At 40.0% G+C, this 17,524-nt stretch overlaps 1 long non-coding RNA gene across 1 annotated transcript in view; it reads left to right on the top strand.

Annotated features, from left to right (window-relative positions):
• The first annotated feature begins 754 nt into the window (after window positions 1-754).
• The window catches only part of LOC145721151 (uncharacterized), a 23,849-nt gene continuing 7,079 nt past the window's right edge, over window positions 755-17,524 (top strand). Inside the window, exons 1-2 of the long non-coding RNA XR_014144616.1 lie at window positions 755-1,783; window positions 2,267-2,376. This is a non-coding gene — a long non-coding RNA (uncharacterized LOC145721151). The remainder of the gene's footprint in view (window positions 1,784-2,266; window positions 2,377-17,524) is intronic.

The raw sequence follows: 17,524 nt of genomic DNA, 5'->3' as shown, positions 1-17,524 counted from the left end.
GTGTCGGTTTCACGGAAAATGGTATGTCTGTTGATAAATAAAATAAAATTTCTCAGTACGGTGGTTGGCTGCTTTAATCTGTAATAGCCTCCTAATTCCCAGAGTAATGCTGACATGATAGCTACGGTGGGAATGCCCTATCGCTTTACCTGGAACAAATTTACGGAGGTTATTACACTTGAAAAGTCTTTGTGTGGCAGTGATAGATGTAATCACATTGGTGAGCGGAATAAAAATGATTTGAATTATGCTAAGCCATCTCTGTATATGAGAAGGATCCTAAGAAAATACAGTTTGTTCTAGCCCTTCTCACCTAGGTAGATGGAAAACGATGCCCAGACCTCTCCTGTCTCAGGGAAGGGAGGAGTTGAATTGTAGGCCTCCCTGAAGGGTTCCACAAGGTGGAGACGGAAGGTAGGAATCTCCTGACATTGAAATCCTAGGAGTCCACCAAACCAAGGGCTGAGAGAGATTCCCAAGTCCAATTAGCCAAAAAGCTGTGGTGGGTGGAGGGGAGCCAGGAAGGATAGCCATAGACTCAAGAGCCAAAAAAAAGTGAACCTAAGAATAACAAGTCAGCTGTTAACAGGAAGAGGTCTGGGTCAACTGCCTGTAATTTTACTGTTGTCTAAAACTTGCTTTTATGTGCAAGCCACAGCTACTGAACTAAGAGGCAGATGCGGTCATTCGTTCATTCAGCAAGCATTTACACATATATCTTACCCTGCTCTGAACACCACACTATATGCGGAATGAGATGTGGAGCCTTCGGATACACTGATATATTGTTAAAAGGAAAAGAACCTTTGAGACAGAGGAGGGACCCCAGGGAACTCTAACATTATTGCTGTTGTTTTTAAAAGGAAGTGAAAAAGGATACTGAATATTTCTTGCATGATGTCCCAGCAAGGAAATTCTTACACCTAGCTTGAAAAAGAAAAAAGAAAAAAAAAAAGAGGAAGATTAAATCAACTGTGGGAATAAAGCTCTTTTGACCCGGTGACTTCTCAGAGCAGAAAGTCGCTTCCCTTGATGCTAGTTGAGATGCCTTGTTTGTACTCACTTGATCCCTGGGCTCTTTTACCCTGCCCCCCCCAACAACTCCCATTCGCCTGAACATAGTTAAAAGGCGAAGCAGTAAATCAGGAAGTCTCCAAACACAGCAGGGCTCAGTTGGCAAGTAGAGCAGGGTTAGGGGCTGAAGACGAGTTGTCTCATTTCATTTTCAAAGCCAAACCTCTAATGGCGGATGATCATTAATGACAGACAGTGCCGTGTCAAAGGGTTGCGTGGGGCTCCAGACCTTTCCGTGCTTTACATTCCTATGTTTCATCAAAGGTTAACCAAATCATTGCTGGTAGCAAACTGCAGCTTCGAGTTACTGTGGGTGGTCTGTCTCGGCCACTGAGGCAGACACTGCTGATAAGGAAAAGAACACGCTGAGAGCCCATATGTAAACATGCCTGGCTGTTTACGGCTTTGCAAAAACTGTAGCCCGGGACCGGCTCGTGAGCTCTTGGGGCTGGAGAGCCTCTGCCCTTTTATCTTTAATTGGGAACTGATTTGATTATTTGAAGATATGATTATTGATTTATGAAATCATTTATTTAATTTTAGTCAAACAGAAATGTGTCCAATATATTTATTATTATTTTTTTAATTTCTCGCTTCCTGCCCAGGCCTTACTTCAGCCGCTTCTCCAAGTTACCGATCACTTTAAGGAGCTTCCAGCTAAGCTCTCTGCTAGGCCTCCAAAGACCAAAAGAGGAGACATTTCGAACCGGTGAGTTCTCAGCTGACTGCCGGGGGGACACCCTGGGCTAGCTTACTCTACAGTGTGCTGATCCCAAAGGAATTTAGGGGCAACAGTAAAGGAAGATAAAATTTTCCTAAATACCTAGCTGGAGGCTTCTTTTTTTAAAGATTTTTTTATTTATTTATTTGACAGAGAGAGACACAGCGAGAGAGGGAACACAAGCAGGGGGAGTGGGAGAGGGAGAAGCAGGCTTCCCGCCAAGCAGGGAGCCCGATGCGGGGCTCGATCCCAGGACCTTGGGATCGACCTGAGCCGAAGGCAGACGCTTAAAGACTGAGCCACCCAGGCACCCTAGCTGAAGGTTTCTTAATGTTTATAGGTAGGGAGGTCATCAGTAGTGGTTCTCAAACTTCGGAGGGCATACCAATCACCCGAGTGCTGGTTAGAAATGCAGATTTCTAATGTTAAACCTCCTGGAGATGATTTAATCTGCCCCCTTATTTAATACAGATGCAGAAATAATTGGGGCAGGACAGCAGAGGGCCAAGCCACGTGCCCGAGGACACCAGTTGGTCAGCAGAACTGGGAGTGGTAGCTCAGCGTCCTGACTCTCCAACATGGTAAATATGCAGAGTTGAATGCAAGAAGATTCTGTCCTTAACCTAGACAGACACATAAACGGAGCATTCAGTTCATTGTGATGATTATTCTATTAGCAGGGTAAGCCCAGGGCTTTGGGACTATAGGAGAGAGTACCTGCTGGCCACAGCCAGGGGATGTTGAGGGTGGACTTGAAAGGTAGGGGTTTATCACACCGAGGGACGTGATCACCAGCATTTATGAAAGAGTTTGGTGTGGTTAGGAGACTGAAAATTGTGCGTGTGTCTGCAATACACTTGGGCTCAATGTCGGGGTTGGCTTGTAGGCCAGGGCTGAGCGTGGCTGGAGAAGTAGGTGAGGGATAGACCTTAAAGGGCCTCAGGTGATAGTCTGAGGAGTCATCACTGCAACCTGCAGGTGAGTGGTGCTCTAGTTCATCACGCATGAGAACCACCTGGCTGACTCTTTAAAACACAGATGGCTGGGCCCCACTTACGGAACTTCTGATTCAGCAGGCCTGGGGTGGGGTACAAAGAGTACCTTTCTGACAGGTTCCCAGGTGATGAGCTGCTGCAGCTCAGGGGGTCACCCTGGTAAACCACCACTGCTGATCATAGCCAGAAGTGGTTTTAAAAAGTAAAGAACATAAAAGCATTTAAATTGTGGAAAGAAAATCCAAGGCGGGGTGGAGAAATTGGGGTATGCGGGTTTCAGGGAAATAAGAATCCACATTGTCCATTTTTTGCCATTTACTCCGTCCAGCTTTCTGTGCTAAGAGCTACATTTCTAGCTTTCACAGTTGCCAAGCCTTAAGCATAAGGCTTTGGTCTGACTGAGTGTTAGAAGTGCAGCCAACAGCCTCTCGCGGGTAGGAAGAGGTACAGGCTGGTGGTCAGCGCTGGGAGCAGCTGTTAGCTGCCGGTGCGGAGGAACATTTCCACCGCAGTGAACGGAGTTTGGGCATAGCGGGTTCTTCATTAGCTGCGGTGTGAGTGTCCCTGCCCCCCTTTCACCTCTTCTGGGCTCCACTGGTCCTATAAATCAGGCACCTTGGCAGCCTCAATCTGACTTCACCCTCTGAGTGTAAAGGCACGTCGCCTACATGTACCTTACAATCTGGACCCCTCATCCCGGCTCTCCAGGTTCTCCTTCATCCAGATAACGTTTGTTCCCATAACTTTTAAACATACCTTGTTTATGTTTGAAAGCCTGGTTCTCTTACCAAACCACAAATATGCCATTTTTGGTCCCATCTTCATGCCATTTTTCGTACCAATAATGCCTTTCTCCTTTCCTGTCCTACCCACCTTTCAAGTGCCGGCTCAGATTCCTCTTCCTTGGACCCTCCCTGTATTTCTCTAGCCTGTGCTGATCCTGCCAATTGTGCGGCTCTGGAACTGTAATTGACTTGTAACTCACAGTTTAGTCCTCAACTATGCAGTCCTCTGACCCCTGCTCAGTGTTTCTTTTTCCGCCTTCGCTTCTCAGCCAGACCGCCAACTCCTCAAAGTAATCTTCCGTGCTACCAGGAAATCGGCAAGGTGCTCTGCACAGAGTGGAGGAATTAGATTCTCAAGTACTGATCCATAATATCAATCCATAACGTCAACGAAAACAAGTACAACTAAAACCCGAATCAAACACACATTTCAAGTGGCACAGTAAGGTGCTGTAAGCACCTTACTGAAAATAAATTAAAAAAAAAAGTAAAGTCACCTAAATGTATGTGGTGGACAATCTATTTGCCCATCCTCATCATGTTTGCTCTATGGCAACATCACCATTGTGTTTGCTTATCTCCGTTTTTGCAAGCATTTTTCTTCTTTTTGCTTTTAGGTTTTGTTTTTGTTTTTGTTTTTTTACTTTGCTAGTTTTCAGCTTCTGAATTACAAACCCTCTAACCCATAGAGAGAGGCAGGATTAGTACAGATAGAGAATCTTGAAACTCCAGACGCCAGTGAAGTACCCTCTACACTCCTACCTGAGCCTTCCTCTATCTGTGTCTGGGACCAGCTCCAACTTGGCTCTGCTCCTGGATTACGTGGCGCCCAGACCTCCCTCTCCCTGGCAGACTCCTATACTCTCCCAGCTCCAACAGCATCATTTTGCAGATCATTCCCAGATCTACCTGTCTAAGCCAGCCTTACTACTCCTCCTGTCCAGACCTGCACTTTAAGCTTTCAGATGTTTTGCCCACATGTTTCACAACCTAAAAGCCTATCATCATACGGATAAACTTAACACTTGCTATTTCCCCCAAGGCCACATTCCTATCTTGCTTGTCTTTATTTGTAGTATGAGCCTCACACCTCTGCAGTTTTCATATGCAGCCATCACGGGGTCATTCTGAGTATTTCTGTTAGTTCATTTTTGTCTTCCATATTTTGTTGATAATATTTACAACATATCCACTTTTGTCATAAAAGGTGAAATCCATGCCTTGCTAACCATATGGAGGAATTATGGCAATACTGGCCTCCCTTTTCCTTTGTCCATTTAATCTGGATTGGTTTTTATGTCCACATACAATGTGGCTGACAAAGATTCTAACATGATTAATTCACACACATGCTCGCACCATTTCTCTATAGGATTTTATAAACTCTTAAAAGATGAGTAGCTTCAAAGCTGGCCACAGGCGTATCCTTATTTGATTTGCATTCTTTGTCTTCTTCCTTTTGACTCCTGGAATCAAGATAAACATTAGCTTACCTTCAGCCCCTTCATTCTCTTTATTAGCTCTATACTTTCTTTTCTGACCTCCTGAGACCTGGTACAATCTTTTTCTTGAGTTAGAAACTATTTTAGGACCTTTATCCTTCAAAGATCAAGAATTCACTAAAGCATCCTACTTGCAACACCAATCTTAAAAGGATAGGGAGATATATTGATTATTTCTAACTTTCCACTAATAATCAACCTAGATTAATCATCCATACATTTAACTGAAATTTTCTTTAGATTATGTGGGAAAACAAACAAAAAATATCACGGGCCAAATACTCTAAAAACTTGGAAGGAATGCCTTGAGATAATGGGAGAATGGATAATTGCAAAATTAGCTTTCCCTTCCATTTCTTTTTGTGTTCTAGCATCTATCATGGTCTTTGATGCATAATAGGTACTAAATAAATATTTGTAAAATGAATGAATCAACATGAAAGTAATGCATAAAAGGTAGTAGCCCATGGAAGTATTCCTAGGGGTTCCAAAGTATTCAGTGTTCTCAATTCAAAATGCTATAGTTAATAATTTCTATGTTTTGAAAACAACACTGAAGATGCAGCCAAAAGACACCATGTAAACTACATTTAGAAGATCTTGTTAGTTTATGTTTCATCTTAGAAGACTGGAATTTCTAATTTATTTCCCAGAGTTTTGTCAAAAAGGGTGGTATTGATTACAATGTTTTATTTATACTTTGGAGTCTCTCTGTGGTTTAAACTCAGCTTGAAAGCAGGGTCATGAATTTGTTCTTGTGTAAGTATAACACAAAGTTGCTATAATCAGATAACTTTAGTATTCACATTAAAATTAACAATAACATTGAAGTCATTTTAAGTAGACATTTTGCAACAGCTCCCCTGAGTCCCCTTAAATAATTTTACATTCTGAGACATCTGAAACTTTGATTGATGCCTTGATAAATGCTTTCTTCTGTTTTAGATAACGAAGAAACCATTGACTAAAACTAAAGCCAAGTTTTGACTTTAAAATATCCTCCAGTGAATGTCAAACTTTATCAAAGCCTAATTCACACTGCAGTGCATATCATGAATATTGTACTGATCATAAATCCCAACTTTAAGTCCAGATCTTACAATGACAACTCTCCTTTCAAACACTTACATTGTCAGTGAGATGTCCCTGAAGACTGACTGAAGGGATTACAAGGTCATCCTTGGTTCCAGTGAAATCCATAAACTTGTGAATAAGAAGTCCTTATTTTTCCAGGGTCTTAAGTGTCACGATAAGGAATATGTTAATAACCTGTTCTGTAGTTTTCCTGTCTTAAATGTCTGGATTCGATCACATCTCGGGTAATAATTTTGCCTCATAATTATTTAAAGTGAATCATTTGGAAACATGGATGGCTGGAGTGACTTTGGAAATAATATTCAAAGTTACTTAGAACTCAAGCTAGTTCATTAATTTCAATCTATTTTAATTAATGTCAATTCCAGGATAACCAACCAAAGTTAGTGTATTTTCAGCACTTTCTTGATTATTCATATTCTTATTAATGCTTGATCGTGTTTCTCAAATTGTTCTTTCATAAACGAGCTGAAACTGATACGAACCATCTAGTGTAAACCAGATTGCAGTAATGATAGACACAAAAGCCTTCTCTGCATCAGGCCTCTGGTTAAAAAACTAGAGTTTCTCTCTCCCTACACATTCCATTATTCCTAACCGGAGAATAACTGGTTGCAGAGCCACTGAATGATGTCCTACTTTTCAGCATGTGCAGCTGACCCAGCCTTCCATGTTTGTTGTACATCCTTGATCCTTCTTGCTTCTGTGCCCTTGCCTTCAGTGACTTTCCTTTCACTTTCTTCAAAGTCAAAAAACCTTTCCTGACAGTTTCAGCTCCAAAATCCCATTCCCTTTATTTGTAATTTCCCGAACCATTTAGTTGTTTGTACTACTCTTTCTTTCATGTGTCATTCTTAAAAAGGCAAAAGCAATGTGGTTTTTCCTGGGTATTTCACCCAGGGCCAACTGAAATACTCCACACACAGGAGATCCTTCCCACATGCTGATGAGAGACATCAATGCAATTGGGAAAACCTCTGGAGTTGTCTTATCCCCTCACAAACTCTGTTAACCCCCCTTCCCCAACCAACTGTTACAAACAGTAACGTGAATTATTATTGTTACATCCTTCCACATTCCTTTCTGATCATCATTCAAAATAGGAAGTATCTGGAATGATACTGCCCAAGTGTAGGCACTTGGAGAAAAAAGGGGAAGAAATCCAGGAAAATGGCTCATCCTTAGGCTGATGATTCACAATGGTCTTATTGATTAACAAGCATAATTTATTATGCAGTTCTGATAGAAAAAGATTTTTTAGTTTAGACACATAGCTGGAAAGAAGTTATTCTACTTACACAATTGCGAAAAGAAAGGGTCAGGAAATTGCACCTCCTTGGTTCTATGTGTTGATTTTCCCACCTAAATTATTCCTGAAATAATCTAAATACAGAAGCCTAGTCACTCTTCTGGAAGCCTGAGACTGTTTCTTAGACCTAGTAGCAAAGCAGAAGCAGGCTGTTGAATTAAGTGGAGCTGAAACCAAAGGCTTCCTGCACCACACCTGTTAATCACTGAAATGAAAGGCCAATTCAAAGATGTAACACAACACTGCTGGTCGTCAAAAAACTGCTTGAGTTACCACAACTTCATTTATGACTCTCGTGGGAGCTTCACTGCTGTGAAATCTATCGAATTAGAAACTGCCCCCACATTCTGCTCGGGAAGAATGCAAACATTTCACTCACGTGGCACTTGTTTGTCAAACGGGCAAGGGCAGGGAAATTGATGAGGGTACTAATTATTCTTGAAAGAGCCAGAAAGGAGCGGAGGACATTTAAAGACTTCATAAAGAAGAGAGGAGCAAGGGAGTGAATTTCCCCAAACTTCAAAAGGCTTAATCCACAGACAGCATGGCTGGTGAGTAGGGCAGGGCTTTCTCAATTAAAAACAGGTCTCTTCATCTGTTGCAATCCTGACATTTCCCTTGTGGGTTAAGGCAGTTGGAGTGAAATTTTTTAAAATTGTGAAATTTTCTATTGTCTTTCAAAGACTGAATATTTATACATAACAGGGGGACACAGACCATAACCACTTTGTCTAATCTTTTGTTCTTCCTGGGTTTCATAAAAATTAATGCTTCTCCCCCCACCCCCAAATACCAAAAAAGAACACCATGGTTGTTCAAGTGGTGAAGCCTTTAGGGAAAGAAAGGTTCGGCTACTCACTATTTAAACTAGCTATGCAAATAAGCAACCCTGGGCCTAAGTGAACTGACTCTGGACTTAGACAAGGCCAAGTAGAATTTGGTTTTTAAGCAACAGGTACTTGCCTCTATCAAAGTTACAAGTCAAAAATTTCAAGAAGAGTTAGGATTAATTCTTTGACTTAATAGACTCATACAAACTGGCAACAAAATTTAAGTCCCATGCAAGGGAAAATAAAATATCCATATCATCTTCTGCATCCTTTCTCCAGATAGTAGATAAAGAAGGTCCTAGAAAGCAAGGACTTGAAAAAGAGAGATACCTTGAGAGAGCAGGCACATTGCCATAGGAGGGAACCTTGCGTTCACTCTGTCCAGGTGTATTTGCGTTTTTAAAGGGACATGGTTAAAGATTAAGAAACTTCCAAACTTAAAGAAATGAAGTCCTTATTGTTAGGAGATCAAGTGGTGTAACTGGTGTTTGGGATGGAAAATGTGTTTAGAATGGAAAATATTCAAATGTGTGCCAGAGTAGGATGAGCCATTCGATATCCATAAAAGCGTAACAGGGAGATAGCAAAAATCTTTCAATGAAAGTTTGCCATTTGCAGAACACTGTTGCAGGCTCTCTGAGAACTTGTGCTTGCCCTCAAATTGGTTATAATTCAGTCATGTCGTAAGAAACACATGGCAATCTAATGAGAAAATGTTTAGTTTAAGACATAGCATGGGAAGAGATGACATGTGAGAGTATGAAGATAGGAAAACCAATTCTCCATGCTGAGATGGTGAAGGATATTTGTGGTAATTAAACATGATTTGCCTAATTGTAGAAACATTTCTATTTGTGGAACTGTGCTTTTCTGCTTCTGAATTGACCCTAAGGTCTTTCATTATTGATTTACTGGGGAGTATAGCAATCCTGAGAAGTCCTCTTCTCCCATTTCTCACCTAGTATGGCACCTCCTGATTATTATGACACTCTCACAAAGGGTGCTGATATAAAATTGAGCACAGTGACCATAATTTCTTGATTTTACCCATTATAAAATATTTAAACTACCTGAGGAACTCAGAGCTGGGCGTATCCAGATAAAAGGTAAGTTTGGGTTATTAAAAGGAACTACCTTGAGGAGTTATGGTTGGATGACCCTACTTGAACTAAGGAATTATCTTGAAAACACACTGAGCTAGGAAAGAAAAGACATGTTCTTCCCAGAGGCTTGCCAAAGCTTGTTCTAGGCCAGTACATTTGATCTCAATGATCTCCCACAAGTGGGATTGTGGCTCAATAAAATGGAACCATATTATCCCTAGTTTCTGAAAATAAATATAATTTGGGGTAGCCATCTGGACAAGTAGGTGCAACTCAGGGTCTTGTCTACCCTGTGCCCATTAAGCCAGGGCGGTGCATTCTGTCCAAGGATGCCCTGATCAATGTTTCAGAGATGCAACCAAAGACAGGAAACAGTTTCCCAGGCAGGATGGATTATTCAAAGGACTTGTAAATGTTTTATACCTATTCAGTTTCACAACTCCTAGGTTTGGATTACGGGAAATTACATCTAAACCGGGACAGCAAATCTACAATAGATGCAATCCAGATCGATTCCCAGATAACGATAGTGACTTCAATCTTTAAAAAGTGTTTTGTTTTGTTTGTTTCTGAGAGAGCTGCTAGATTGGCCAACCCTAGGTCCATAGAACAGCAGGGTGCACCCACTATCTGCAGATTATCAACACTCTTTTCTTTTACATAAAAAGTCTTCATTCTGTTGACTTGCATACTTGAGAGTTAATTACATGTGTTATGCTCTTTTTTTTCTAGCCAGATTTAAAGCAGTAAATGATAGGTTTTTGTCTGGCTATTTCCTTGAATGTCAGAAAAGAAATGTCAAGCAACTAATTGACTCAAATTTTCTGCCCAATTTTGTGTGCCCAGGGGACCTCAGATGTAACAAAGTCTCAAACTGAGACTGAAGAGTGGGTAGGCGAGCACTGACCTTGGAAACCTTCCTATGAGAGTTATTGGTTATATGTTGTCTCTCTTCTGCTATTTAAATCCTCCCCTCTCTTGTGTTTTCTTCCCCCCGCTTTGAACTTTGGGCAATAATCAAATCTTCAGGCTATTCTGCCTCTCAGCAGTCCCCAGAGATATTGGAGAAGCTGTAGGTTTAGACTGCCCACAAACCACCTTACCCATCTGTTAAATTAGCCCACTCTTCTCAAAACTGCCATGTTCTCAAGACTTTTTTTTTATAGATGGGCAATTCTCTTGGTTGGGAGATTTTTCTCACCGGAATTTTAGAGAGTCAAAAAGAATTTCCTCATACAAACCACTTCTGAAGAACTCAATTCCTTCACAGCTTGTATATGATTACAAATGAAATGTCCTCTCAGTAGACGGTATCAGCTCCAAACCCACACAAACAAGTTGAGTTCCACTCAAAGCAATAAGAACACACACTCTGTGCTTCCTCTTTTCTGAAAACAGTTTAGCACCTTCAAAGTAATGATATCCTCAAAGAATTCTGATGAGCCAAGGAATGAGAGCATGGGGCTGGTCTCCATCAAACCATGGGCTTGCTAAGTATAGTTCTATTGGATCTCTCAAAAGGCTTGTACAGTTTCTCACCCAATGAGATTAGAATAGACTGATGTATAATTTCTGAGTAATTCACCAGCCCTTCCCCCTTTTTATCATAATGGGGTTATGTTAATCATCATCTTTGTCTTCAGGGATCTCATTTTGGGCTCAACAAAGTTGTGAAAATATCGACTGACTTCTCCAGTTTCTACTGTAACATCCTTTATCAGTCTTGGATGTATAATGTTTGGCTTGGTGCCTTGTCAATTATAACATCTAACACTTGCAGGGTTCCAGCCAAAGCTGTTAGCACAGTCTTACTCTCCATTTGACATCCAGAGCAACTTAATCCCCATTTTAGGCAAATCTCACTCCTCCTGTCCACCATAATTTTGGATGTGGGAAGCATAAGTGTTCTGCTATTTTCCTACTTCCCTGGGCTTCATTTCATTTAAAAGTTAGCTCTTTTTTATTCTTCTGAAAATAATGTGTGCTCTCACTATTTATTTGTTGTATATAAAAGAAAACTGATAAAGTTTAATGAAAACTATTGCATCTTTCCCTAAAGCACAAGTTATCTCAAAGTATAAAAATATTTATTGTCCTTGAAACTGTAGGTTTGAAGAAATGCAAATTAAAATAATAATAGTGTAAAATTTGGGCTTATCCACTTGGCAAAATAAAAAAGGAAGATAGATTATTGATGAAAATATAATTGGTATACCCTTTCTAAGAAAAAGCAGAAAATATGTATCAAAAGTTTTTAAATGCACATTTATTTTAAGTACCTTCACTTTAAAATTTTTATCCTGAGATGATTATAAAAATCATGGGAAAAGAGACTGATAAACAAGGAGCCTTTGCTGAACCATTACTTGTCATCATTCCTACAATAGGAGATTAAGTAAACTGATTATATTCATGGAATAATATTATATTATATTACAATATTATGTGGGTATTAAAAATCATGCTTTAATGTAACATTTTTATACCTTTAAATAAAATTGTACAGATTATAAAACTTTACATATAGAATGAGGCTGCATTATCCTTATCAAAATACCATCAACTTTTTTCAAAGAAATGGAACAAATAATCCTAAAATTTGTATGGAACCAGAAAAGACCCTGAATAGCCAGAGGAATGTTGAAAAAAAAAAAGCAAAGCTGGTGGCATCACAATTCTGGAATTCAAGCTCTACTACAAAGCTGTAATCATCAAGACAGTATGGTACTGGCACAAAAACAGACACATAGATCAATGGAACAGAATAGAGAGCCCAGAAATGGACCCTCACCTCTATGGTCAACTCATCTTTGACAAAGCAGGAAAGAATGTCCAATGGAAAAAAGACAGTCTCTTCAACAAATGGTGTTGGGAAAATTGGACAGCCGCATGCAGAAGAATGAAACTGGACCGTTTCCTTACACCACACACAAAAATAGACTCAAAATGGATGAAAGACCTAAATGTGAGATAGGAATCCATCAAAATCCTTGAGGCGAACACAGGCAGCAACCTCTTCGACCTCAGCTGCAGCAACTTCTTCCTAGACACATCGCCAAAGGCAAGGGAAGCAAAGCCAAAAATGAATGATTGGGACTTAATCAAGATAAAAAGCTTTTGCACAGCAAAGGAAACAGTCAACAAAACCAAAAGACAACTGACAAACTGGGAAAAGATATTTGCAAATGACATATCAGATAAAGGGCTAGTATCCAAAATCTATAAAGAACTTATCAAACTCAACACCCAAAGAACAAATGATCCAATCAAGAAATGGGCAGAAGATATGAACAGACATTTCTGCAAAGAAGACATCCAAATGGCCAACAGGCACATGAAAAAGTGCTCAACATCACTCGGCATCAGGGAAATCCAAATCAAAACCTCAATGAGATACCTCCTTACATCAGTCAGAATGGCTAAAATTAATAAGTCAGGAAACTACAGATGTTGGCGGGGATGCGGAGAAAGGGGAATCCTCCTACACTGTTGGTGGGAATGCAAGCTGGTGCAGGCACTCTGGAAAATAGTATGGAGGTTCCTCAAAAAGTTGAAAATAGAGCTACCCTATGACCCAGCAATTGCCCTACTGGGTATTTACCCCAGAGATACAAATGTAGTGATCCAAAGGGATACGTGCACCCCGATGTTTATAGCAGCAATGTCCACAATAGCCAAACTATGGAAAGAGCCAAGATGTCCATCAACAGACGAATGGATAAAGAAGATGTGGTGTATATATATATACAATGGAATATTATGCAACCATCAAAAAACCAAAATCTTGCCATTTGCAATGATGTGGATGGAACTAGAGGGTTAAGCAAAATAAGTCAGAGAAAGACAGGTATCATATGATCTCACTGATATGAGGAATTTGAGAAACAAGACAGAGGATCATAGGGGAAAGGAAGGAAAAATGAAACAAGATGAAACCAGAGAGGGAGACAAACCATAAAAGACTCTCAATCTCAGGAAACAAACTGAGGATTGATGGAGTGGTGGGGGGTGGGAGGGATGGTGGGGCTGGGTGATGGACATTGGGGAGGGTGTGTGCTATGGTGAGCGCTGTGAATTGTGTAAGACTGATGAGTCACAGACCTGTACCCCTGAAACAAATAATACATTATATGTTAAAAAAAAAAAAAGAAGATAGTAGGAAGGGAAAAATGAAGGGGGCGGAAATCAGAGGAGGAGACAAACCATGAGAGACTATATGGACTCTGAGAAACAAACTGAGAGTTCTAGAGGGGAGGGGGGTGGGGGGATGGGTTAGCCTGGTGATGGGTATTAAAGAGGGCATGTATTGCATGGAGCACTGGGTGTTATACGCAAACAATGAATCATGGAACACTACATCAAAAACTAATGATGTAATGTATGGTGACTAACATAACAAAATAAAATTAATAAAAAATGAGGCTGCATTTATTTAATCATATATATATTTATACTGAAATAAAAAATTTTGTGTCTTTAAAGGGGAAGTTATTTTGTTTTTCAAGTGTCAAGTTTTTAAATTTTGCATACTTCTTTTTACGATAGATGAGTTGTAACATATAATTTCCTTATTTAAAAATATACACAGAACAATTATTGGCATTTGCAAACACTGATTATAAATGTAAAGAGACAATCGTTTGCAGGCTTTGACTTTTAAAATCAAGTCTATCACCTTAGACTTCAAAAACAAGGCTAACTGAGGTATGCTGTATAATGTATTACCATAATGTGCATTTTTTGAAAACTGATAACTGATATTGCTCTAAAAATAGAAAACTAAAATAATTATTCAAAGAGAACTATTCTCTAATATTCAGTCATTGGGTATAAAGTATTCCTTTTCAAAAATACTGTGCTTAAGAGTTTGCAGTGTGGATATGTGGTAGTTGTCTTTCTACAACTAGTTAACAAAATTATCAGCCAGGTCTCTGGGTGTTAAGAAGATGACCGAAATAGAGAAATAAAGTTGCTCTGTTAATGCTATTTCTTTGTTTAAAGCATATGCAAGAAGGCAAGTTGCCAGCCTTTTTCCAACTTAAAAAGCATAGTAACATATAAACAGTGGACCTTCATTAAGGATCTATTAATTTCAAGTTATTAAGTGAGGTTCTACTACATTCCTAACTCTCTTAATCATTATATAGATAAGAAGAGATATAAGAATTATTGCATTCTAAACTTTAAAGTTAAAGAATAAACAGCAGCACAAATGAGAACATTAGCAATAAACATCCTTTTTCCTTGATGGAAAAATCATGGAAATCAAAGACATGGCAAATCGGAAAAATGGTCAAAAGAGTATCAGAAAAAGGTTATTGGAAAGTTGGAGTATTGTTAGATTTGAGTAAACTGGAAAATGCAAATCCAATAACCACAGGGCCGTGTGTGTGTGTGTGTGTGTGTGTGTGTGTGTGTGTGTGTGTTTAAAGGCACTTGTTACAGGGATTTGACTTCATGCAATTGCCAGAGCCAGTTACATAGTCTATTTGATGCTATTGTTTCTTGTTTCTGTGTCTCATGTTGGAATCTGAAACCCAGAAGAAGGGTTAAGAAGGGAGAATAGACACAAGGGAAAGCGAGGACAAACCAGAGCCTGGAAGGTTGAGCTGAAACCCACGCAGAAGAAACTGTGGGCTGAGTTGCTCCCCCTCACCAGCTGAGCCAGTATACAAGCAGATGTGTTGAGCTGTAGCCACATCTTGGGGTCTCCTCTGACTGAAAAAGATGGTTGCTGTAAATGCAGCCCCTGCCTGGTCCTTGTTCAGCTTCTCTACTCTTGGGACAAATGTGTTAGCTTTTTGATGAAGGGTACCAATATTTCCTTCAAGACACTCCCATCATCAAGGGTGGAGTCTTGGAGCACTGGAAAGAACTTAGGCAATTTCAGTTCTGGACTCTGCTCTTTGCTGGATTAAATGATTGTAGTCTAGTCACTTCTCTGGTCTTCAATTCTCTTATCAATAAGATGAAAGAACTTGGGCCACCTGTAAACTGGCAAGCCTAGGAAAGTAACGCCTATAAAAAGGAAAGGGATATGCAAAAATTACCCTGGGAGAGGCTGCTCACAGCTTTGTTACACAGTATGTATAGGTGCCGAATGGGGGATCTGAAATTAAGAGCACAGGCGGGCCAGTGAGAGGTGACCATATGAAGCAAGGAGAGACAGAAAGATGGGGTGAGTGGAAGTAACAGGATGAACAGATGGGAGACCAAGTCTTTTGTCTTGGCTTCATCACAGACTCCTTGAGCTAAACTCAATCATTTAGCTGATGAGGGTCTCAGTTTTGTCCTCCACAACCGGAAGGCATGAGGCAGTGGTACTCATCATAACTCACAATGGAATCCCCTCAGGAGCTCTAAAAAATATTCAAGTGCATGTCCCATCACCAGAGATTTAATTGATCTGAGATGTGCCTGGACATCATGGTTGTTTAAAGCTCCCCAGATTCTTATGTTCATCTAAGCTTGTGAATTCATTAGAATTTGCTTTGGAAAATGGTAGTATGATTTAAGGGTTTTGGGAAGACTTCCCCCCACCACACACATATGGGTCTGTCAGATTGCATGTTAGTTCACCCTTAGAGATTCATCCCTTTAGGTACTGAAGCCTCTTCATTACTTATTAAAATTCGTATACTCCTGCTAAATGTGACACCTTGAACTTACAATAAATAAGTCTTGCTTAGAATCATAAAAACTCATTTGGAAAAAATCTCAGAGATCACAGTTCAAACTGGCAAGTATTTTTACTGTGATTTTTATAGATAGGAAACTGAAACTCAGGGATGTCTTGAGCTTTCCTATAGCATTCATTTTGGTTTTAATTAATGTCCTCCTTCTTACCAATTTTTTTATTTTTTATTTTATTTTTTTTTAAAGATTTTTTTTTATTTATTTATTTGAGAGAGAGAGTGAGAGAGAGAGCGCAAGAGGGGGTAGGGTTAGAGGGAGAAGCAGACTCCCCGCCGAACAGGGAGCCCGATGTGGGACTCGATCCCCGGACTCCGGGATCATGACCTGAGCCGAAGGCAGTCGCTTAACCAACTGAGCCACCCAGGCACCCACTAATTTTTTTTTAAATAAGAGGTTTGGGACTGTAATTATGTGACCATGCATTTTTTTTTTAAACTTACCTGTGCTTTTATCTCAATCTATTTTAGAGTTTAAAATCCTTTTTGGATGGGGATTCCCACAAATGACATTTGAGCCATTAATGTGTCTCATTTATCTAAATAAGCATTTCCTGCTCTGATTTATCATCACCCTGTGATTGCTTCCTATGATCTACCTTTCACTCTTTCTACCTTTCATCTTAATCCCCAATAGATCTGCTCTGCTGGCCAAAGAGTATATGTCATTGCCAAATTGCAAAGCCAAAAGATCTCCCCCTTATGTCAGACGACATAAACAGCTGTCAAGTAACATACATGTCTGGTCTCAAAGACATGTTGGGCATTTTGCCTGTCTGGGAATTGTTTGGGATTCCACTGGGGTGAATGGATGCAACTCCATTGATTTGTAATACATTAAATTAATCAACCCCGAAAGACAAAGTTCTAGTCTGTTTAAGCCTTGGCAATTCTAAGTGTAGCACACCCTTTCTCTCCCCTCTCATCAGCATGGTCCTGTCTAAATCTGAAACTACCTGAATAAAGCCCAAGGTATCCCAATACAACATGCTGGTGAAATGATGTTTGCAAAGGGATGACCTCATCAAGAATTCCACTGGAAGGAATTCTAAGGGGCTCACACAAGCAGGAGGTTACGACCAATACATTTATTACTTTGGGACCTAAATTATAATTGGAATCACACAAATCTTCTTGTCAAAATTCTGTTGCCAGTTTACTTCTCCATTGGGAAAAAACAACCATTTTTCTGCACAAAAGTAAACATTTAAACTGGGTGATAGACACTGGGGAGGGTATGTGCTCTGGTAAGCGCTGTGAATTGTGCAAGACTGTTGAATCTCAGATCTGTACCTCTGAAACAAATAATGCAATATATGTTAAGAAAAAAAAAAGAAGAAGAAGGTAGCAGGAGGGGAAGAATGAAGCGGGGGAAATTGGAGGGGTAGACGAACCATGAGAGACGATGGACTCTGAAA

This window comes from Leptonychotes weddellii, chromosome 4, assembly GCF_054177405.1.
Source record: "Leptonychotes weddellii isolate Sample4059 chromosome 4, ASM5417740v2, whole genome shotgun sequence".
In the NCBI taxonomy this organism is placed as follows: Eukaryota; Metazoa; Chordata; class Mammalia; order Carnivora; family Phocidae; genus Leptonychotes; species Leptonychotes weddellii.
The sequence above is the reverse complement of the archived record's forward strand: the minus strand, read 5'-3'. Positions and strand labels throughout refer to the sequence as shown.